At 45.9% G+C, this 23,919-nt stretch overlaps 2 non-coding genes across 2 annotated transcripts; both read left to right on the plus strand.

The window, feature by feature from the left end:
- Positions 1–4,224: 4,224 nt before the first annotated feature.
- Positions 4,225–4,296, plus strand: TRNAH-GUG (transfer RNA histidin (anticodon GUG)). Its single transcript has one exon. It is a non-coding gene; the product is annotated as a tRNA-His (tRNA).
- Positions 4,297–21,230: 16,934 nt separating this feature from the next.
- Positions 21,231–21,302, plus strand: TRNAH-GUG (transfer RNA histidin (anticodon GUG)). Its single transcript has one exon. It is a non-coding gene; the product is annotated as a tRNA-His (tRNA).
- Positions 21,303–23,919: the final 2,617 nt, after the last annotated feature.

Genomic DNA, 23,919 nt, shown 5'->3' on the forward strand with positions numbered 1-23,919 from the left:
ATTAATACATTGTCAATCTCTGTGGAGGACTGAAACAATTCGATATGTCCTGTTACTGTTCTGAACCTTTTGTTTCTTTAATGCTCTTTGCACACTTTTTCATCGGGTGACTGTAATGTATTTCAACCAAATCTAATTAAGAGCGCATTATGTGGTGACATTTGCAGTACATGAAACATTATAACACTGCCATTTACGTCAATAACCACTAGCTTGATTAAGACATATGTATTGCAGCGACCGTATTTCCCAGTTACAAATGGGAATAAAAACAACATCCGCGAGGGATTGAACCAACGACATTTAACTGATGTTGCCAATGGAGCGCGTTACAGAGAGCGCAAGGTCCCGCCTTTACAGTCACACGCTGATGATAATACAGATGTTTAAATAAACAGGCATATCTGTGGACTTGTGGTCTTTCTACATTGGGACTCATAGTCTAGTCCTAGGCTATTGTAGGCACTGGCGTATCTTTTAGTGGAATGAGAAGCATTCTGTAGTCGCGTGAAAGGACCTTTCAAGTCAATCTGATCTGTATTGTCCTGTGAAAAAAAGCGTTCTTAGACACAGTGAGGAGTTTTTGGGGATAATGGGAAAATCATTTCCAACTAAATGACAGGAATTTCTTAGTCCAATCATGAGGTGTGCTAGTCTTTTTTATACTGTGGCGGAAAGAGAGAGAGTATAACAGTCATTATAAATAAAGGGCCAAGGAAGTGACAGTTTATGGAAGGAACAATTTGCACATAGTTTTAGAATGTGGTCAGGAGGAGGACAATGTGCTTACACATATGAAACATTAGAAGGTAGACATTATGGAAGCACATATATTTCTTTATTTTTATTGTATTTGGGGAGAGGGGGTTAATATAGCACGTCCAATGTGGAAACGTGCTTTCCATAGCACCTTGCAGGTGGGCGACATCTAGAGCTGTGCAGTAGCCACCCATGCCCCAGACGTCAAAGAGAACAAGAAGTTACACATGTTGGAAGTGAGGGTGACACATTGAGGAGATATGATCCCCGTAAGAAGCCGAGAGAAGGAGGAGGCGTGAACGTGCATCCATGTATGCAGGCGAGAAGGGAAGGAGCATTGGTCATGCATCCCTGCATGAGGGTGAGACAGAGAGGAGATATGATCCCCGTATGAAGCCGAGAGAAGGAGGAGGCGTGAACGTGCATCCATGTATGCGGGCGAGACAGGAAGGAGCATTGGTCATGCATCCCTGCATGAGGGTGAGACAGGGAGGAGATATGATCCCCGTATGAAGCCAAGAGAAGGAGGAGGCGTGAACGTGCATCCATGTATGCAGGCGAGAAGGGAAGGAGCATTGGTCATGCATCCCTGCATGAGGGTGAGACAGGGAGGAGATATGATCCCCGTATGAAGCCGAGAGAAGGAGGAGGCGTGAACGTGCCTCCATGTATGCGGGCGAGACAGGAAGGAGCATTGGTCATGCATCCCTGCATGAGGGTGAGACAGGGAGGAGATATGATCCCCGTATGAAGCCGAGAGAACGAGGAGACATGAACGTGCATCCATGTATGCGGGCGAGAAGGGAAGGAGCATTGGTCATGCATCCCTGCATGAGGGTAAGACAGGGAGGAGATAAAATCCCTGTATGAAGCCAAGAGAACGAGGCGGCATGAACATGCATCCTTGTATGCAGGTGTGACATGGAGTCATCATGAACATGCATCCCTTTATAAGGACATAACATGGAGGACGCATGAACATGAATGCCTGAATTTTATGGTGGTGGCCTTCGGGTGATTTGGCACGTGCAATTGGTGAAGAGCACTTCTCCTGCGCAAAAAAATAAATGTACTATTAGCACCCCGGAGGGAGCCTCTGCACTTCTTATAGGGAGAAAACTCTGCAATGGAAGGGGACAGGGTCAATAACAGCTGTAAACTCTCACAAGACCATCAATGCTCTCACACTTTCCTGCTCTCAGGCTGGCGGGCCATTATCGGCCCTGGCTGCCGCACCATTGCCAGGTTTGTGTAACTGTATTATTTCTAATTGGCTCCACTTTGATGACTTTCATTTGGATTCTGACTTGATTATTGAGATCTTAAATAAGTGACTGGGGATCAGGTGTCCACTTATTCTCATGGATAACATCACAACCAACCTTTAATTCAAACATGAGTCATGACATCACAGATGGAGTACAGCTTATGATAGAGGTGGAACGTCACATTGTAGCAGCCCAAGTAGCTCTCCCTGATCATATAGTGGTTAGTGCTCTGCGTTGTGGCCGCAGCAACCTCGGTTCGAATCCGAGTCACGGCATTGCGGTGAGGCAATGTCACGGCAGTTGGGCAGATATTTTAGAATTTCCATTAATACATTGTCAATCTCTGTGTCGGACTGAAACAATTCGATATGTCCTGTTACTGTTATGAACCTTTTGTTTCTTTAATGCTCTTTGCACACTTTTTCATCGGGTGACTGTAATGTATTTCAACCAAATCTAATTAAGAGCGCATTATGTGGTGACATTTGCAGTACATGAAACATTATAACACTGCCATTTACGTCAATAACCACTAGCTTGATTAAGACATATGTATTGCAGCAACAGTATTTCCCAGTTACAAATGGGAATAAAAACAACATCCGCGAGGGATTGAACCAACGACATTTAACTGATGTTGCCAATGGAGCGCGTTACAGAGAGCGTGAGGTCCCGCCTTTACAGTCACACGCTGATGATAATACAGATGTTTGAATAAACAGGCATATCTGTGGACTTGTGGTCTTTCTACATTGGGACTCAAAGTCTAGTCCTAGGCTATTGTAGGCACTGGCGTATCTTTTAGTGGAATGAGAGGCATTCTGTAGTCGCGTGAAAGGACCTTTCAAGTCAATCTGATCTGTATTGTCCTGTGAAAAAAAGCGTTCTTAGACACAGTGAGGAGTTTTTGGGGATAATGGGAAAATCATTTCCAACTAAATGACAGGAATTTCTTAGTCCAATCATGAGGTGTGCTAGGCTTTTTTATACTGTGGCGGAAAGAGAGAGAGAATAACAGTCATTATAAATAAAGGGCCAAGGAAGTGACAGTTTATGGAAGGAACAATTTGCACATAGTTTTAGAATGTGGTCAGGAGGAGGACAATGTGCTTACACATATGAAACATTAGAAGGTAGACATTATGGAAGCACATATATTTCTTTATTTTTATTGTATTTGGGGAGAGGGGGTTAATATAGCACGTCCAATGTGGAAACGTGCTTTCCATAGCACCTTGCAGGTGGGCGACATCTAGAGCTGTGCAGTAGCCACCCATGCCCCAGACGTCAAAGAGAACAAGAAGTTACACATGTTGGAAGTGAGGGTGACACATTGAGGAGATATGATCCCCGTAAGAAGCCGAGAGAAGGAGGAGGCGTGAACGTGCATCCATGTATGCAGGCGAGAAGGGAAGGAGCATTGGTCATGCATCCCTGCATGAGGGTGAGACAGGGAGGAGATAAAATCCCCGTATGAAGCCAAGAGAACGAGGAGACATGAACGTGCATCCATGTATGCGGGCGAGAAGGGAAGGAGCATTGGTCATGTATCCCTGCATGAGGGTGAGACAGGGAGGAGATAAAATCCCTGTATGAAGCCAAGAGAACGAGGCGGCATGAACATGCATCCTTGTATGCAGGTGTGACATGGAGTCATCATGAACATGCATCCCTTTATAAGGACATAACATGGAGGACGTATGAACATGAATGCCTGAATTTTATGGTGGTGGCCTTCGGGTGATTTGGCACGTATAATTGGTGAAGAGCACTTCTCCTGCGCAAAAAAATAAATGTACTATTAGCACCCCGGAGGGAGCCTCTGCACTTCTTATAGGGAGAAAACTCTGCAATGGAAGGGGACAGGGTCAATAACAGCTGTAAACTCTCACAAGACCATCAATGCTCTCACACTTTCCTGCTCTCAGGCTGGCGGGTCATTATCGGCCCTGGCTGCAGCACCATTGCCAGGTTTGTGTAACTGTATTATTTCTAATTGGCTCCACTTTGATGACTTTCATTTGGATTCTGACTTGATTATTGAGATCTTAAATAAGTGACTGGGGATCAGGTGTCCACTTATTCTCATGGATAACATCACAACCAACCTTTAATTCAAACATGAGTCATGACATCACAGATGGAGTACAGCTTATGATAGAGGTGGAGCGTCACATTGTAGCAGCCCAAGTAGCTCGCTGTGATCGTATAGTGGTTAGTACTCTGCGTTGTGGCCGCAGCAACCTCGGTTCGAATCCGAGTCACGGCATTGCGGTGAGGCAATGTCACGGCGGTTGGGCAGATATTTTAGAATTTCCATTAATACATTGTCAATCTCTGTGGAGGACTGAAACAATTCGATATGTCCTGTTACTGTTCTGAACCTTTTGTTTCTTTAATGCTCTTTGCACACTTTTTCATCGGGTGACTGTAATGTATTTCAACCAAATCTAATTAAGAGCGCATTATGTGGTGACATTTGCAGTACATGAAACATTATAACACTGCCATTTACGTCAATAACCACTAGCTTGATTAAGACATATGTATTGCAGCGACCGTATTTCCCAGTTACAAATGGGAATAAAAACAACATCCGCGAGGGATTGAACCAACGACATTTAACTGATGTTGCCAATGGAGCGCGTTACAGAGAGCGCAAGGTCCCGCCTTTACAGTCACACGCTGATGATAATACAGATGTTTAAATAAACAGGCATATCTGTGGACTTGTGGTCTTTCTACATTGGGACTCATAGTCTAGTCCTAGGCTATTGTAGGCACTGGCGTATCTTTTAGTGGAATGAGAAGCATTCTGTAGTCGCGTGAAAGGACCTTTCAAGTCAATCTGATCTGTATTGTCCTGTGAAAAAAACCGTTCTTAGACACAGTGAGGAGTTTTTGGGGATAATGGGAAAATCATTTCCAACTAAATGACAGGAATTTCTTAGTCCAATCATGAGGTGTGCTAGTCTTTTTTATACTGTGGCGGAAAGAGAGAGAGTATAACAGTCATTATAAATAAAGGGCCAAGGAAGTGACAGTTTATGGAAGGAACAATTTGCACATAGTTTTAGAATGTGGTCAGGAGGAGGACAATGTGCTTACACATATGAAACATTAGAAGGTAGACATTATGGAAGCACATATATTTCTTTATTTTTATTGTATTTGGGGAGAGGGGGTTAATATAGCACGTCCAATGTGGAAACGTGCTTTCCATAGCACCTTGCAGGTGGGCGACATCTAGAGCTGTGCAGAAGCCACCCATGCCCCAGACGTCAAAGAGAACAAGAAGTTACACATGTTGGAAGTGAGGGTGACACATTGAGGAGATATGATCCCCGTAAGAAGCCGAGAGAAGGAGGAGGCGTGAACGTGCATCCATGTATGCAGGCGAGAAGGGAAGGAGCATTGGTCATGCATCCCTGCATGAGGGTGAGACAGGGAGGAGATATGATCCCCGTATGAAGCCGAGAGAAGGAGGAGGCGTGAACGTGCATCCATGTATGCGGGCGAGACAGGAAGGAGCATTGGTCATGCATCCCTGCATGAGGGTGAGACAGGGAGGAGATATGATCCCCGTATGAAGCCAAGAGAAGGAGGAGGCGTGAACGTGCATCCATGTATGCAGGCGAGAAGGGAAGGAGCATTGGTCATGCATCCCTGCATGAGGGTGAGACAGGGAGGAGATATGATCCCCGTATGAAGCCGAGAGAAGGAGGAGGCGTGAACGTGCCTCCATGTATGCGGGCGAGACAGGAAGGAGCATTGGTCATGCATCCCTGCATGAGGGTGAGACAGGGAGGAGATATGATCCCCGTATGAAGCCGAGAGAACGAGGAGACATGAACGTGCATCCATGTATGCGGGCGAGAAGGGAAGGAGCATTGGTCATGCATCCCTGCATGAGGGTAAGACAGGGAGGAGATAAAATCCCTGTATGAAGCCAAGAGAACGAGGCGGCATGAACATGCATCCTTGTATGCAGGTGTGACATGGAGTCATCATGAACATGCATCCCTTTATAAGGACATAACATGGAGGACGCATGAACATGAATGCCTGAATTTTATGGTGGTGGCCTTCGGGTGATTTGGCACGTGCAATTGGTGAAGAGCACTTCTCCTGCGCAAAAAAATAAATGTACTATTAGCACCCCGGAGGGAGCCTCTGCACTTCTTATAGGGAGAAAACTCTGCAATGGAAGGGGACAGGGTCAATAACAGCTGTAAACTCTCACAAGACCATCAATGCTCTCACACTTTCCTGCTCTCAGGCTGGCGGGCCATTATCGGCCCTGGCTGCCGCACCATTGCCAGGTTTGTGTAACTGTATTATTTCTAATTGGCTCCACTTTGATGACTTTCATTTGGATTCTGACTTGATTATTGAGATCTTAAATAAGTGACTGGGGATCAGGTGTCCACTTATTCTCATGGATAACATCACAACCAACCTTTAATTCAAACATGAGTCATGACATCACAGATGGAGTACAGCTTATGATAGAGGTGGAACGTCACATTGTAGCAGCCCAAGTAGCTCTCCCTGATCATATAGTGGTTAGTACTCTGCGTTGTGGCCGCAGCAACCTCGGTTCGAATCCGAGTCACGGCATTGCGGTGAGGCAATGTCACGGCAGTTGGGCAGATATTTTAGAATTTCCATTAATACATTGTCAATCTCTGTGTCGGACTGAAACAATTCGATATGTCCTGTTACTGTTATGAACCTTTTGTTTCTTTAATGCTCTTTGCACACTTTTTCATCGGGTGACTGTAATGTATTTCAACCAAATCTAATTAAGAGCGCATTATGTGGTGACATTTGCAGTACATGAAACATTATAACACTGCCATTTACGTCAATAACCACTAGCTTGATTAAGACATATGTATTGCAGCAACAGTATTTCCCAGTTACAAATGGGAATAAAAACAACATCCGCGAGGGATTGAACCAACGACATTTAACTGATGTTGCCAATGGAGCGCGTTACAGAGAGCGTGAGGTCCCGCCTTTACAGTCACACGCTGATGATAATACAGATGTTTGAATAAACAGGCATATCTGTGGACTTGTGGTCTTTCTACATTGGGACTCAAAGTCTAGTCCTAGGCTATTGTAGGCACTGGCGTATCTTTTAGTGGAATGAGAGGCATTCTGTAGTCGCGTGAAAGGACCTTTCAAGTCAATCTGATCTGTATTGTCCTGTGAAAAAAAGCGTTCTTAGACACAGTGAGGAGTTTTTGGGGATAATGGGAAAATCATTTCCAACTAAATGACAGGAATTTCTTAGTCCAATCATGAGGTGTGCTAGGCTTTTTTATACTGTGGCGGAAAGAGAGAGAGTATAACAGTCATTATAAATAAAGGGCCAAGGAAGTGACAGTTTATGGAAGGAACAATTTGCACATAGTTTTAGAATGTGGTCAGGAGGAGGACAATGTGCTTACACATATGAAACATTAGAAGGTAGACATTATGGAAGCACATATATTTCTTTATTTTTATTGTATTTGGGGAGAGGGGGTTAATATAGCACGTCCAATGTGGAAAAGTGCTTTCCATAGCACCTTGCAGGTGGGCGACATCTAGAGCTGTGCAGTAGCCACCCATGCCCCAGACGTCAAAGAGAACAAGAAGTTACACATGTTGGAAGTGAGGGTGAGACATTGAGGAGATATGATCCCCGTATGAAGCCGAGAGAAGGAGGAGGCGTGAACGTGCATCCATGTATGAGGCGAGAAGGGAAGGAGCATTGGTCATGCATCCCTGCATGAGGGTGAGACAGGGAGGAGATATGATCCCCGTATGAAGCCGAGAGAAGGAGGAGGCGTGAACGTGCATCCATGTATGCGGGCGAGACAGGAAGGAGCATTGGTCATGCATCCCTGCATGAGGGTGAGACAGGGAGGAGATATGATCCCCGTATGAAGCCGAGAGAAGGAGGAGGCGTGAACGTGCATCCATGTATGCAGGTGAGAAGGGAAGGAGCATTGGTCATGCATCCCTGCATGAGGGTGAGACAGGGAGGAGATATGATCCCCGTATGAAGCCGAGAGAAGGAGGAGGCGTGAACGTGCATCCATGTATGCAGGCGTGACAGGAAGGAGCATTGGTCATGCATCCCTGCATGAGGGTGAGACAGGGAGGAGATATGATCCCCGTATGAAGCCGAGAGAAGGAGGAGGCGTGAACGTGCATCCATGTATGCAGGTGAGAAGGGAAGGAGCATTGGTCATGCATCCCTGCATGAGGGTGAGACAGGGAGGAGATATGATCCCCGTATGAAGCCGAGAGAAGGAGGAGGCGTGAACGTGCATCCATGTATGCAGGCGTGACAGGAAGGAGCATTGGTCATGCATCCCTGCATGAGGGTGAGACAGGGAGGAGATATGATCCCCGTATGAAGCCAAGAGAACGAGGCGGCATGAACATGCATCCTTGTATGCAGGTGTGACATGGAGTCATCATGAACATGCATCCCTTTATAAGGACATAACATGGAGGACGCATGAACATGAATGCCTGAATTTTATGGTGGTGGCCTTCGGGTGATTTGGCACGTGCAATTGGTGAAGAGCACTTCTCCTGCGCAAAAAAATAAATGTACTATTAGCACCCCGGAGGGAGCCTCTGCACTTCTTATAGGGAGAAAACTCTGCAATGGAAGGGGACAGGGTCAATAACAGCTGTAAACTCTCACAAGACCATCAATGCTCTCACACTTTCCTGCTCTCAGGCTGGCGGGTCATTATCGGCCCTGGCTGCCGCACCATTGCCAGGTTTGTGTAACTGTATTATTTCTAATTGGCTCCACTTTGATGACTTTCATTTGGATTCTGACTTGATTATTGAGATCTTAAATAAGTGACTGGGGATCAGGTGTCCACTTATTCTCATGGATAACATCACAACCAACCTTTAATTCAAACGTGAGTCATGACATCACAGATGGAGTACAGCTTATGATAGAGGTGGAGCGTCACATTGTAGCAGCCCAAGTAGCTCGCTGTGATCGTATAGTGGTTAGTACTCTGCGTTGTGGCCGCAGCAACAATCCGAGTCACGGCATTGCGGTGAGGCAATGTCACTGCAGTTGGGCAGATATTTTAGAATTTCCATTAATACATTGGCAATCTCTGTGGAGGACTGAAACAATTCGATATGTCCTGTTACTGTTCTGAACCTTTTGTTTCTTTAATGCTCTTTGCACACTTTTTCATCGGGTGACTGTAATGTATTTCAACCAAATCTAATTAAGAGCGCATTATGTGGTGACATTTGCAGTACATGAAACATTATAACACTGCCATTTACGTCAATAACCACTAGCTTGATTAAGACATATGTATTGCAGCGACAGTATTTCCCAGTTACAAATGGGAATAAAAACAACATCCGCGAGGGATTGAACCAACGACATTTAACTGATGTTGCCAATGGAGCGCGTTACAGAGAGCGCGAGGTCCCGCCTTTACAGTCACACGCTGATGATAATACAGATGTTTAAATAAACAGGCATATCTGTGGACTTGTGGTCTTTCTACATTGGGACTCATAGTCTAGTCCTAGGCTATTGTAGGCACTGGCGTATCTTTTAGTGGAATGAGAGGCATTCTGTAGTCGCGTGAAAGGACCTTTCAAGTCAATCTGATCTGTATTGTCCTGTGAAAAAAAGCGTTCTTAGACACAGTGAGGAGTTTTTGGGGATAATGGGAAAATCATTTCCAACTAAATGACAGGAATTTCTTAGTTCAATCATGAGGTGTGCTAGGCTTTTTTATACTGTGGCGGAAAGAGAGAGAGTATAACAGTCATTATAAATAAAGGGCCAAGGAAGTGACAGTTTATGGAAGGAACAATTTGCACATAGTTTTAGAATGTGGTCAGGAGGAGGACAATGTGCTTACACATATGAAACATTAGAAGGTAGACATTATGGAAGCACATATATTTCTTTATTTTTATTGTATTTGGGGAGAGGGGGTTAATATAGCACGTCCAATGTGGAAACGTGCTTTCCATAGCACCTTGCAGGTGGGCGACATCTAGAGCTGTGCAGTAGCCACCCATGCCCCAGACGTCAAAGAGAACAAGAAGTTACACATGTTGGAAGTGAGGGTGACACATTGAGGAGATATGATCCCCGTAAGAAGCCGAGAGAAGGAGGAGGCGTGAACGTGCATCCATGTATGCAGGCGAGAAGGGAAGGAGCATTGGTCATGCATCCCTGCATGAGGGTGAGACAGGGAGGAGATATGATCCCCGTATGAAGCCGAGAGAAGGAGGAGGCGTGAACGTGCATCCATGTATGCGGGCGAGACAGGAAGGAGCATTGGTCATGCATCCCTGCATGAGGGTGAGACAGGGAGGAGATATGATCCCCGTATGAAGCCAAGAGAAGGAGGAGGCGTGAACGTGCATCCATGTATGCAGGCGAGAAGGGAAGGAGCATTGGTCATGCATCCCTGCATGAGGGTGAGACAGGGAGGAGATATGATCCCCGTATGAAGCCGAGAGAAGGAGGAGGCGTGAACGTGCATCGATGTATGCGGGCGAGACAGGAAGGAGCATTGGTCATGCATCCCTGCATGAGGGTGAGACAGGGAGGAGATATGATCCCCGTATGAAGCCGAGAGAAGGAGGAGGCGTGAACGTGCATCCATGTATGCGGGCGAGACGGGAAGGAGCATTGGTCATGCATCCCTTCCTGAGGGTGAGACAGGGAGGAGATAAAATCCCAGTATGAAGCCAAGAGAACGAGGCGGCATGAACATGCATTCTTGTATGCAGGTGTGACATGGAGTCATCATGAACATGCATCCCTTCATAAGGACATAACATGGATGATGCATGAACATGAATGCCTGAATTTTATGGTGGTGGCCTTCGGGTGATTTGGCACGTGCAATTGGTGAAGAGCACTTCTCCTGCGCAACAAAATAAATTTACTATTAGCACCCCGGAGGGAGCCTCTGCACTTCTTATAGGGAGAAAACTCTGCAATGGAAGGGGACAGGGTCAATAACAGCTGTAAACTCTCACAAGACCATCACTGCTCTCACACTTTCCTGCTCTCAGGCTGGCGGGCCATTATCGGCCCTGGCTGCCGCACCATTGCCAGGTTTGTGTAACTATATTATTTCTAATTGGCTCCACTTTGATGACTTTCATTTGGATTCTGACTTGATTATTGAGATCTTAAATAAGTGACTGGGGATCAGGTGTCCACTTATTCTCATGGATAACATCACAACCAACCTTTAATTCAAACATGAGTCATGACATCACAGATGGAGTACAGCTTATGATAGAGGTGGAACGTCACATTGTAACAGCCCAAGTAGATCGCAGTCGTTAGTTCTCTGCGTTGTGGCCGCAGCAACCTCGGTACGAATCCGAGTCACGGCATTGCGGTGAGGCAATGTCACGGCAGTTGGGCAGATATTTTAGAATTTCCATTAATACATTGGCAATCTCTGTGGAGGACTGAAACAATTCAATATGTCCTGTTACTGTTATGAACCTTTTGTTTCTTTAATGCTCTTTGCACACTTTTTCATCGGGTGACTGTAATGTATTTCAACCAAATCTAATTAAGAGCACATTATGTGGTGACATTTGCAGTACATGAAACATTATAACACTGCCATTTACGTCAACAACCACTAGCTTGATTAAGACATATGTATTGCAGCGACAGTATTTCCCAGTTACAAATGGGAATAAAAACAACATCCGCGAGGGATTGAACCAACGACATTTAACTGATGTTGCCAATGGAGCGCGTTACAGAGAGCGCGAGTTCCCGCCTTTACAGTCACACGCTGATGATAATACAGATGTTTAAATAAACAGGCATATCTGTGGACTTGTGGTCTTTCTACATTGGGACTCATAGTCTAGTCCTAGGCTATTGTAGGCACTGGCGTATCTTTTAGTGGAATGAGAGGCATTCTGTAGTCGCGTGAAAGGGCCTTTCAAGTCAATCTGATCTGTATTGTCCTGTGAAAAAAAGCGTTCTTAGACACAGTGAGGAGTTTTTGGGGATAATGGGAAAATCATTTCCAACTAAATGACAGGAATTTCTTAGTCCAATCATGAGGTGTGCTAGGCTTTTTTATACTGTGGCGGAAATAGAGAGAGTATAACAGTCATTATAAATAAAGGGCCAAGGAAGTGACAGTTTATGGAAGGAACAATTTGCACATAGTTTTAGAATGTGGTCAGGAGGAGGACAATGTGCTTACACATATGAAACATTAGAAGGTAGACATTATGGAAGCACATATATTTCTTTATTTTTATTGTATTTGGGGAGAGGGGGTTAATATAGCACGTCCAATGTGGAAAAGTGCTTTCCATAGCACCTTGCAGGTGGGCGACATCTAGAGCTGTGCAGTAGCCACCCATGCCCCAGACGTCAAAGAGAACAAGAAGTTACACATGTTGGAAGTGAGGGTGAGACATTGAGGAGATATGATCCCCGTATGAAGCCGAGAGAAGGAGGAGGCATGAACGTGCATCCATGTATGCAGGCGAGAAGGGAAGGAGCATTGGTCATGCATCCCTGCATGAGGGTGAGACAGGGAGGAGATTTGATCCCCGTATGAAGCCGAGAGAAGGAGGAGGCGTGAACGTGCATCCATGTATGCGGGCGAGACAGGAAGGAGCATTGGTCATGCATCCCTGCATGAGGGTGAGACAGGGAGGAGATATGATCCCCGTATGAAGCCGAGAGAAGGAGGAGGCGTGAACGTGCATCCATGTATGCAGGCGAGAAGGGAAGAAGCATTGGTCATGCATCCCTGCATGAGGGTGAGACAGGGAGGAGATATGATCCCCGTATGAAGCCGAGAGAAGGAGGAGGCGTGAACGTGCATCCATGTATGCGGGCGAGACAGGAAGGAGCGTTGGTCATGCATCCCTGCATGAGGGTGAGACAGGGAGGAGATATGATCCCCGTATGAAGCCGAGAGAAGGAGGAGGCGTGAACGTGCATCCATGTATGCAGGCGAGAAGGGAAGGAGCATTGGTCATGCATCCCTGCATGAGGGTGAGACAGGGAGCAGATATGATCCCCGTATGAAGCCGAGAGAAGGAGGAGGCGTGAACGTGCATCCATGTATGCGGGCGAGACAGGAAGGAGCATTGGTCATGCATCCCTGCATGAGGGTGAGACAGGGAGGAGATATGATCCCCGTATGAAGCCGAGAGAAGGAGGAGGCGTGAACGTGCATCCATGTATGCGGGCGAGACGGGAAGGAGCATTGGTCATGCATCCCTTCCTGAGGGTGAGACAGGGAGGAGATAAAATCCCCGTATGAAGCCGAGAGAACGACAAGACATGAACGTGCATCCATGTATGCGGGCGAGAAGGGAAGGAGCATTGGTCATGCATCCCTGCATGAGGGTGAGACAGGGAGGAGATAAAATCCCTGTATGAAGCCAAGAGAACGAGGCGGCATGAACGTGCATCTATGTATGCGGGCGAGAAGGGAAGGAGCATTGGTCATGCATCCCTGCATGAGGGTGAGACAGGGAGGAGATAAAATCCCTGTATGAAGCCAAGAGAACGAGGCGGCATGAACATGCATCCTTGTATGCAGGTGTGACATGGAGTCATCATGAACATGCATCCCTTTATAAGGTCATAACATGGAGGACGCATGAACATGAATGCCTGAATTTTATGGTGGTGGCCTTCGGGTGATTTGGCACGTGCAATTGGTGAAGAGCACTTCTCCTGCGCAAAAAAATAAATTTACTATTAGCACCCCGGAGGGAGCCTCTGCACTTCTTATAGGGAGAAAACTCTGCAATGGAAGGAGACAGGGTCAATAACAGCTGTAAACTCTCACAAGACCATCACTGCTCTCACACTTTCCTGCTCTCAGGCTGGCGGGCCATTATCGGCCCTGGCTGCCGCACCATTGCCAGGTTTGTGTAACTATGTTATTTCTAATTGGCTCCACTTTGATGACTCTCATTTGGATTCTGACTTGATTATTGAGATCTTAAATAAGTGACTGGGGATCAGGTGTCCACTTATTCTCATGGATAACATCACAACCAACCTTTAATTCAAACATGAGTCATGACATCACAGATGGAGTACAGCTTATGATAGAGGTGGAACGTCACATTGTAGCAGCCCAAGTAGCTCGCCGTGATCTTATAGTGGTTAGTTCTCTGTGTTGTGGCCGCAGCAACCTCGGTTCGAATCCGAGTCACGGCAGTTGGGCAGATATTTTACAATTTCCATTAATACATTGGCAATCTCTGTGGAGGACTGAAACAATTCGATATGTCCTGTTACTGTTATGAACCTTTTGTTTCTTTAATGCTCTTTGCACACTTTTTCATCGGGTGACTGTAATGTATTTCAACCAAATCTAATTAAGTGCGCATTATGTGCTGACATTTGCAGCACATGAAACATTATAACACTGCCATTTACGTCAATAACCACTAGCTTGATTAAGACATATGTATTGCAGCGACAGTATTTCCCAGTTACAAATGGGAATAAAAACAACATCCGCGAGGGATTGAACCAACGACATTTAACTGATGTTGCCAATGGAGCGCGTTACAGAGAGCGCAAAGTCCCGCCTTTACAGTCACACGCTGATGATAATACAGATGTTTAAATAAACAGGCATATCTGTGGACTTGTGGTCTTTCTACATTGGGACGCATAGTCTAGTCCTAGTCTATTGTAGGCACTGGCGTATCTTCTAGTGGAATGAGAGGCATTCTGTAGTCGCGTGAAAGGACCTTTCAAGTCAATCTGATCTGTATTGTCCTGTGAAAAAAAATGTTCTTAGACACAGTGAGGAGTTTTTGGGGATAATGGGAAAATCATTTCCAACTAAATGACAGGAATTTCTTAGTCCAATCATGAGGTGTGCTAGGCATTTTTATACTGTGGCGGAAAGAGAGAGAGTATAACAGTCATTATAAATAAAGGGCCAAGGAAGTGACAGTTTATGGAAGGAACAATTTGCACATAGTTTTAGAATTTGGTCAGGAGGAGGACAATGTGCTTACACATATGAAACATTAGAAGGTAGACATTATGGAAGCACATATATTTCTTTATTTTTATTGTATTTGGGGAGAGGGGGTTAATATAGCACGTCCAATGTGGAAAAGTGCTTTCCATAGCACCTTGCAGGTGGGCGACATCTAGAGCTGTGCAGTAGCCACCCATGCCCCAGACGTCAAAGAGAACAAGAAGTTACACATGTTGGAAGTGAGGGTGAGACATTGAGGAGATATGATCCCCGTATGAAGCCGAGAAAAGGAGGAGGCGTGAACGTGCATCCATGTATGCAGGCGAGAAGGGAAGGAGCATTGGTCATGCATCCCTGCATGAGGGTGAGACAGGGAGGAGATATGATCCCCGTATGAAGCCGAGAGAAGGAGGAGGCGTGAACGTGCATCCATGTATGCAGGCGAGAAGGGAAGGAGCATTGGTCATGCATCCCCTCATGAGGGTGAGACAGGGAGGAGATATGATCCCCGTATGAAGCCGAGAGAAGGAGGAGGCGTGAACGTGCATCCATGTATGCGGGCGAGACGGGAAGGAGCATTGGTCATGCATCCCTTCCCGAGGGTGAGACAGGGAGGAGATAAAATCCCCGTATGAAGCCGAGAGAACGAGGAGACATGAACGTGCATCCATGTATGCGGGCGAGAAGGGAAGGAGCATTGGTCATGCATCCCTGCATGAGGGTGAGACAGGGAGAAGATAAAATCCCTGTATGAAGCCAAGAGAACGAGGCGGCATGAACATGCATCCTTGTATGCAGGTGTGACATGGAGTCATCATGAACATGCATCCCTTTATAAGGACATAACATGGAGGACGCATGAACATGAATGCCTGAATTTTATGGTGGTGGCCTTCGGGTGATTTGGCACGTGCAATTGGTGAAGAGCACTTCTCCTGCGCAAAAAAATAAATTTACTATTAGCACCCCGGAGGGAGCCTCTGCACTTCTTATAGGGAGAAAACTCTGCAATGGAAGGGGACAGGGTCAATAACAGCTGTAAACTCTCACAAGACCATCACTGCTCTCACACTTTCCTGCTCTCAGGCTGGCGGGCCATTATCGGCCCTGGCTGCCGCACCATTGCCAGGTTTGTGTAACTATATTATTTCTAATTGGCTCCACTTTGATGACTTTCATTTGGATTCTGACTTGATTATTGAGATCTTAAATAAGTGACTGGGGATCAGGTGTCCACTTATTCTCATGGATAACATCACAACCAACCTTTAATTCAAACATGAGTCATGACATCACAGATGGAGTACAGCTTATGATAGAGGTGGAACGTCACATTGTAGCAGCCCAAGTAGCTCGCCGTGATCGTATAGTGGTTAGTACTCTGCGTTGTGGCCGCAGCAAACTCGGTTCGAATCCGAGTCACGGCATTGCGGTGAGGCAATGTCACCGCAGTTGGGCAGATATTTTAGAATTTCCATTAATACATTGGCAATCTCTGTGGAGGACTGAAACAATTCGATATGTCCTGTTACTGTTATGAACCTTTTGTTTCTTTAATGCTCTTTGCACACTTTTTCATCGGGTGACTGTAATGTATTTCAACCAAATCTAATTAAGAGCGCATTATGTGGTGACATTTGCAGTACATGAAACATTATAACACTGCCATTTACGTCAATAACCACTAGCTTGATTAAGACATATGTATTGCAGCGACAGTATTTCCCAGTTACAAATGGGAATAAAAACAACATCCGCGAGGGATTGAACCAACGACATTTAACTGATGTTGCCAATGGAGCGCGTTACAGAGAGCGCGAGGTCCCGCCTTTACAGTCACACGCTGATGATAATACAGATGTTTAAATAAACAGGCATATCTGTGGACTTGTGGTCTTTCTACATTGGGACTCATAGTCTAGTCCTAGGCTATTGTAGGCACTGGCGTATCTTTTAGTGGAATGAGAGGCATTCTGTAGTCGCGTGAAAGGACCTTTCAAGTCAATCTGATCTGTATTGTCCTGTGAAAAAAAGCGTTCTTAGACACAGTGAGGAGTTTTTGGGGATAATGGGAAAATCATTTCCAACTAAATGACAGCAATTTCTTAGTCCAATCATGAGGTGTGCTAGGCTTTTTTATACTGTGGCAGAAAGAGAGAGAGTATAACAGTCATTATAAATAAAGGGCGAAGGAAGTGACAGTTTATGGAAGGAACAATTTGCACATAGTTTTAGAATGTGGTCAGGAGGAGGACAATGTGCTTACACATATGAAACATTAGAAGGTAGACATTATGGAAGCACATATATTTCTTTATTTTTATTGTATTTGGGGAGAGGGGGTTAATATAGCACGTCCAATGTGGAAAAGTGCTTTCCATAGCACCTTGCAGGTGGGCGACATCTAGATCTGTGCAGTAGCCACCCATGCCCCAGACGTCAAAGAGAACAAGAAGTTACACATGTTGGAAGTGAGGGTGAGACATTGAGGAGATATGATCCCCGTATGAAGTCGAGAGAAGGAGGAGGCGTGAACGTGCATCCATGTATGCAGGCGAGAAGGGAAGGAGCATTGGTCATGCATCCCTGCATGAGGGTGAGACAGGGAGGAGATATGATCCCGTATGAAGCCGAGAGAAGGAGGAGGCGTGAACGTGCATCCATGTATGCGGGCGAGACAGGAAGGAGCGTTGGTCATGCATCCCTGCATGAGGGTGAGACAGGGAGGAGATATGATCCCCGTATGAAGCCGAGAGAAGGAAGAGGCGTGAACGTTGCTCCATGTATGCAGGCGAGAAGGGAAGGAGCATTGGTCATGCATCCCTGCATGAGGGTGAGACAGGGAGGAGATATGATCCCCGTATGAAGCCGAGAGAAGGAGGAGGCGTGAACGTGCATCCATGCATGCGGGCGAGACAGGAAGGAGCATTGGTCATGCATCCCTGCATGAGGGTGAGACAGGGAGGAGATATGATCCCCGTATGAAGCCGAGAGAAGGAGGAGGCGTGAACGTGCATCCATGTATGCGGGCGAGACGGGAAGGAGCATTGGTCATGCATCCCTTCCTGAGGGTGAGACAGGGAGGAGATAAAATCCCCGTATGAAGCCGAGAGAACGACAAGACATGAACGTGCATCCATGTATGCGGGCGAGAAGGGAAGGAGCATTGGTCATGCATCCCTGCATGAGGGTGAGACAGGGAGGAGATAAAATCCCTTTATGAAGCCAAGAGAACGAGGCGGCATGAACATGCATCCTTGTATGCAGGTGTGACATGGAGTCATCATGAACATGCATCCCTTTATAAGGACATAACATGGAGGACGCATGAACATGAATGCCTGAATTTTATGGTGGTGGCCTTCGGGTGATTTGGCACGTGCAATTGGTCAAGAGCACTTCTCCTGCGCAAAAAAATAAATGTACTATTAGCACCCCGGAGGGAGCCTCTGCACTTCTTATAGGGAGAAAACTCTGCAATGGAAGGGGACAGGTTCAATAACAGCTGTAAACTCTCACAAGACCATCACTGCTCTCACACTTTCCTGCTCTCAGGCTGGCGGGCCATTATCAGCCCTGGCTGCCGCACCATTGCCAGGTTTGTGTAACTATATTATTTCTAATTGGCTCCACTTTGATGACTTTCATTTGGATTCTGACTTGATTATTGAGATCTTAAATAAGTGACTGGGGATCAGGTGTCCACTTATTCTCATGGATAACATCACAACCAACCTTTAATTCAAACATGAGTCATGACATCACAGATGGAGTACAGCTTATGATAGAGGTGGAACGTCGCATTGTAGCTGCCCAAGTAGCTCGCAGTGATCGTATAGTGGTTAGTACTCTGTGTTGTGGCCACAGCAACCTCGGTTCAAATCCGAGTCACGGCATTGCGGTGAGGCAATGTCACGGCAGTTGGGCAGATATTTTAGAATTTCCATTAATACATTGGCAATCTCTGTGGAGGACTGAAACAATTCGATATGTCCTGTTACTGTTATGAACCTTTTGTTTCTTTAATGCTCTTTGCACACTTTTTCATCGGGTGACTGTAATGTATTTCAACCAAATCTAATTAAGAGCGCATTATGTGGTGACATTTGCAGTACATGAAACATTATAACACTGCCATTTACGTCAATAACCACTAGCTTGATTAAGACATATGTATTGCAGCGACAGTATTTCCCAGTTACAAATGGGAATAAAAACAACATCCGCGAGGGATTGAACCAACGACATTTAACTGATGTTGCCAATGGAGCGCGTTACAGAGAGCGCGAGGTCCCGCCTTTACAGTCACACGCTGATGATAATACAGATGTTTAAATAAACAGGCATATCTGTGGACTTGTGGTCTTTCTACATTGGGACTCATAGTCTAGTCCTAGGCTATTGTAGGCACTGGCGTATCTTTTAGTGGAATGAGAGGCATTCTGTAGTCGCGGGAAAGGACCTTTCAAGTCAATCTGATCTGTATTGTCCTGTGAAAAAAAGCGTTCTTAGACACAGTGAGGAGTTTTTGGGGATAATGGGAAAATCATTTCCAACTAAATGACAGGAATTTCTTAGTCCAATCATGAGGTGTGCTAGGCTTTTTTATACTGTGGCGGAAAGAGAGAGAGAATAACAGTCATTATAAATAAAGGGCCAAGGAAGTGACAGTTTATGGAAGGAACAATTTGCACATAGTTTTAGAATGTGGTCAGGAGGAGGACAATGTGCTTACACATATGAAACATTAGAAGGTAGACATTATGGAAGCACATATATTTCTTTATTTTTATTGTATTTGGGGAGAGGGGGTTAATATAGCACGTCCAATGTGGAAAAGTGCTTTCCATAGCACCTTGCAGGTGGGCGACATCCAGAGCTGTGCAGTAGCCACCCATGCCCCAGACGTCAAAGAGAACAAGAAGTTACACATGTTGGAAGTGAGGGTGAGACATTGAGGAGATATGATCCCCCTATGAAGCCGAGAAAAGGAGGAGGCGTGAACGTGCATCCATGTATGCAGGTGAGAAGGGAAGGAACATTGGTCATGCATCCCTGCATGAGGGTGAGACAGGGAGGAGATATGATCCCCGTATGAAGCCGAGAGAAGGAGGAGGCGTGAACGTGCATCCATGTATGCGGGCGAGACAGGAAGGAGCATTGGTCATGCATCCCTGCATGAGGGTGAGACAGGGAGGAGATATGATCCCCGTATGAAGCCGAGAGAAGGAGGAGGCGTGAACGTGCATCCATGTATGCGGGCGAGACAGGAAGGAGCATTGGTCATGCATCCCTGCATGAGGGTGAGACAGGGAGGAGATATGATCCCCGTATGAAGCCGAGAGAAGGAGGAGGCGTGAACGTGCATCCATGTATGCGGGCGAGACGGGAAGGAGCATTGGTCATGCATCCCTTCCCGAGGGTGAGACAGGGAGGAGATAAAATCCCCGTATGAAGCCGAGAGAACGAGGAGACATGAACGTGCATCCATGTATGCGGGCGAGACGGGAAGGAGCATTGGTCATGCATCCCTGCATGAGGGTGAGACAGGGAGGAGATAAAATCCCTGTATGAAGCCAAGAGAACGAGGCGGCATGAACATGCATCCTTGTATGCAGGTGTGACATGTAGTCATCATGAACATGCATCCCTTTATAAGGACATAACATGGAGGACGCATGAACATGAATGCCTGAATTTTATGGTGGTGGCCTTCGGGTGATTTGGCGCGTGCAATTGGTAAAGAGCACTTCTCCTGCGCAAAAAAATAAATTTACTATTAGCACCCCGGAGGGAGCCTCTGCACTTCTTATAGGGAGAAAACTCTGCAATGGAAGGGGACAGGTTCAATAACAGCTGTAAACTCTCACAAGACCATCACTGCTCTCACACTTTCCTGCTCTCAGGCTGGCGGGCCATTATCAGCCCTGGCTGCCGCACCATTGCCAGGTTTGTGTAACTATATTATTTCTAATTGGCTCCACTTTGATGACTTTCATTTGGATTCTGACTTGATTATTGAGATCTTAAATAAGTGACTGGGGATCAGGTGTCCACTTATTCTCATGGATAACATCACAACCAACCTTTAATTCAAACATGAGTCATGACATCACAGATGGAGTACAGCTTATGATAGAGGTGGAACGTCACATTGTAGCAGCCCAAGTAGCTCGCCGTGATCGTATAGTGGTTAGTACTCTGCGTTGTGGCCGCAGCAACCTCGGTTCGAATCCGAGTCACGGCATTGCGGTGAGGCAATGCCACGGCAGTTGGGCAGATATTTTAGAATTTCCATTAATACATTGGCAATCTCTGTGGAGGACTGAAACAATTAGATATGTCCTGTTACTGTTATGAACCTTTTGTTTCTTTAATGCTCTTTGCACACTTTTTCATCGGGTGACTGTAATGTATTTCAACCAAATCTAATTAAGAGCGCATTATGTGGTGACATTTGCAGTACATGAAACATTATAACACTGCCATTTACGTCAATAACCACTAGCTTGATTAAGACATATGTATTGCAGCGACAGTATTTCCCAGTTACAAATGGGAATAAAAACAACATCCGCGAGGGATTGAACCAACGACATTTAACTGATGTTGCCAATGGAGCGCGTTACAGAGAGCGCAAAGTCCCGCCTTTACAGTCACACGCTGATGATAATACAGATGTTTAAATAAACAGGCATATCTGTGGACTTGTGGTCTTTCTACATTGGGACTCATAGTCTAGTCCTAGGCTATTGTAGGCACTGGCATATCTTCTAGTGGAATGAGAGGCATTCTGTAGTCGCGTGAAAGGACCTTTCAAGTCAATCTGATCTGTATTGTCCTGTGAAAAAAAATGTTCTTAGACACAGTGAGGAGTTTTTGGGGATAATGGGAAAATCATTTCCAACTAAATGACAGGAATTTCTTAGTCCAATCATGAGGTGTGCTAGGCATTTTTATACTGTGGCGGAAAGAGAGAGAGTATAACAGTCATTATAAATAAAGGGCCAAGGAAGTGACAGTTTATGGAAGGAACAATTTGCACATAGTTTTAGAATTTGGTCAGGAGGAGGACAATGTGCTTACACATATGAAACATTAGAAGGTAGACATTATGGAAGCACATATATTTCTTTATTTTTATTGTATTTGGGGAGAGGGGGTTAATATAGCACGTCCAATGTGGAAAAGTGCTTTCCATAGCACCTTGCAGGTGGGCGACATCTAGAGCTGTGCAGTAGCCACCCATGCCCCAGACGTCAAAGAGAACAAGAAGTTACACATGTTGGAAGTGAGGGTGAGACATTGAGGAGATATGATCCCCGTATGAAGCCGAGAAAAGGAGGAGGCGTGAACGTGCATCCATGTATGCAGGCGAGAAGGGAAGGAGCATTGGTCATGCATCCCTGCATGAGGGTGAGACAGGGAGGAGATATGATCCCCGTATGAAGCCGAGAGAAGGAGGAGGTGTGAACGTGCATCCATGTATGCGGGCGAGACAGGAAGGAGCATTGGTCATGCATCCCTGCATGAGGGTGAGACAGGGAGGAGATATGATGCCCGTATGAAGCCGAGAGAAGGAGGAGGCGTGAACGTGCATCCATGTATGCAGGCGAGAAGGGAAGGAGCATTGGTCATGCATCCCCTCATGAGGGTGAGACAGGGAGGAGATATGATCCCTGTATGAAGCCGAGAGAAGGAGGAGGCCTGTACGTGCATCCATGTTTGCGGGCGAGACGGGAAGGAGCATTGGTCATGCATCCCTTCCCGAGGGTGAGACAGGGAGGAGATAAAATCCCCGTATGAAGCCGAGAGAACGAGGAGACATGAACGTGCATCCATGTATGCGGGCGAGAAGGGAAGGAGCATTGGTCATGCATCCCTGCATGAGGGTGAGACAGGGAGAAGATAAAATCCCTGTATGAAGCCAAGAGAACGAGGCGGCATGAACATGCATCCTTGTATGCAGGTGTGACATGGAGTCATCATGAACATGCATCCCTTTATAAGGACATAACATGGAGGACGCATGAACATGAATGCCTGAATTTTATGGTGGTGGCCTTCGGGTGATTTGGCACGTGCAATTGGTGAAGAGCACTTCTCCTGCGCAAAAAAATAAATTTACTATTAGCACCCCGGAGGGAGCCTCTGCACTTCTTATAGGGAGAAAACTCTGCAATGGAAGGGGACAGGGTCAATAACAGCTGTAAACTCTCACAAGACCATCACTGCTCTCACACTTTCCTGCTCTCAGGCTGGCGGGCCATTATCGGCCCTGGCTGCCGCACCATTGCCAGGTTTGTGTAACTATATTATTTCTAATTGGCTCCACTTTGATGACTTTCATTTGGATTCTGACTTGATTATTGAGGTCTTAAATAAGTGACTGGGGATCAGGTGTCCACTTATTCTCATGGATAACATCACAACCAACCTTTAATTCAAACATGAGTCATGACATCACAGATGGAGTACAGCTTATGATAGAGGTGGAACGTCACATTGTAGCAGCCCAAGTAGCTCGCCGTGATCGTATAGTGGTTAGTACTCTGCGTTGTGGCCGCAGCAAACTCGGTTCGAATCCGAGTCACGGCATTGCGGTGAGGCAATGTCACGGCAGTTGGGCAGATATTTTAGAATTTCCATTAATACATTGGCAATCTCTGTGGAGGACTGAAACAATTCGATATGTCCTGTTACTGTTATGAACCTTTTGTTTCTTTAATGCTCTTTGCACACTTTTTCATCGGGTGACTGTAATGTATTTCAACCAAATCTAATTAAGAGCGCATTATGTGGTGACATTTGCAGTACATGAAACATTATAACACTGCCATTTACGTCAATAACCACTAGCTTGA

Source organism: Ambystoma mexicanum (genome assembly GCF_040938575.1).
Source record: "Ambystoma mexicanum isolate Mex_15411 chromosome 12 unlocalized genomic scaffold, UKY_AmexF1_1 Mex_chr12_unloc.1, whole genome shotgun sequence".
Taxonomy (NCBI): Eukaryota; Metazoa; Chordata; class Amphibia; order Caudata; family Ambystomatidae; genus Ambystoma; species Ambystoma mexicanum.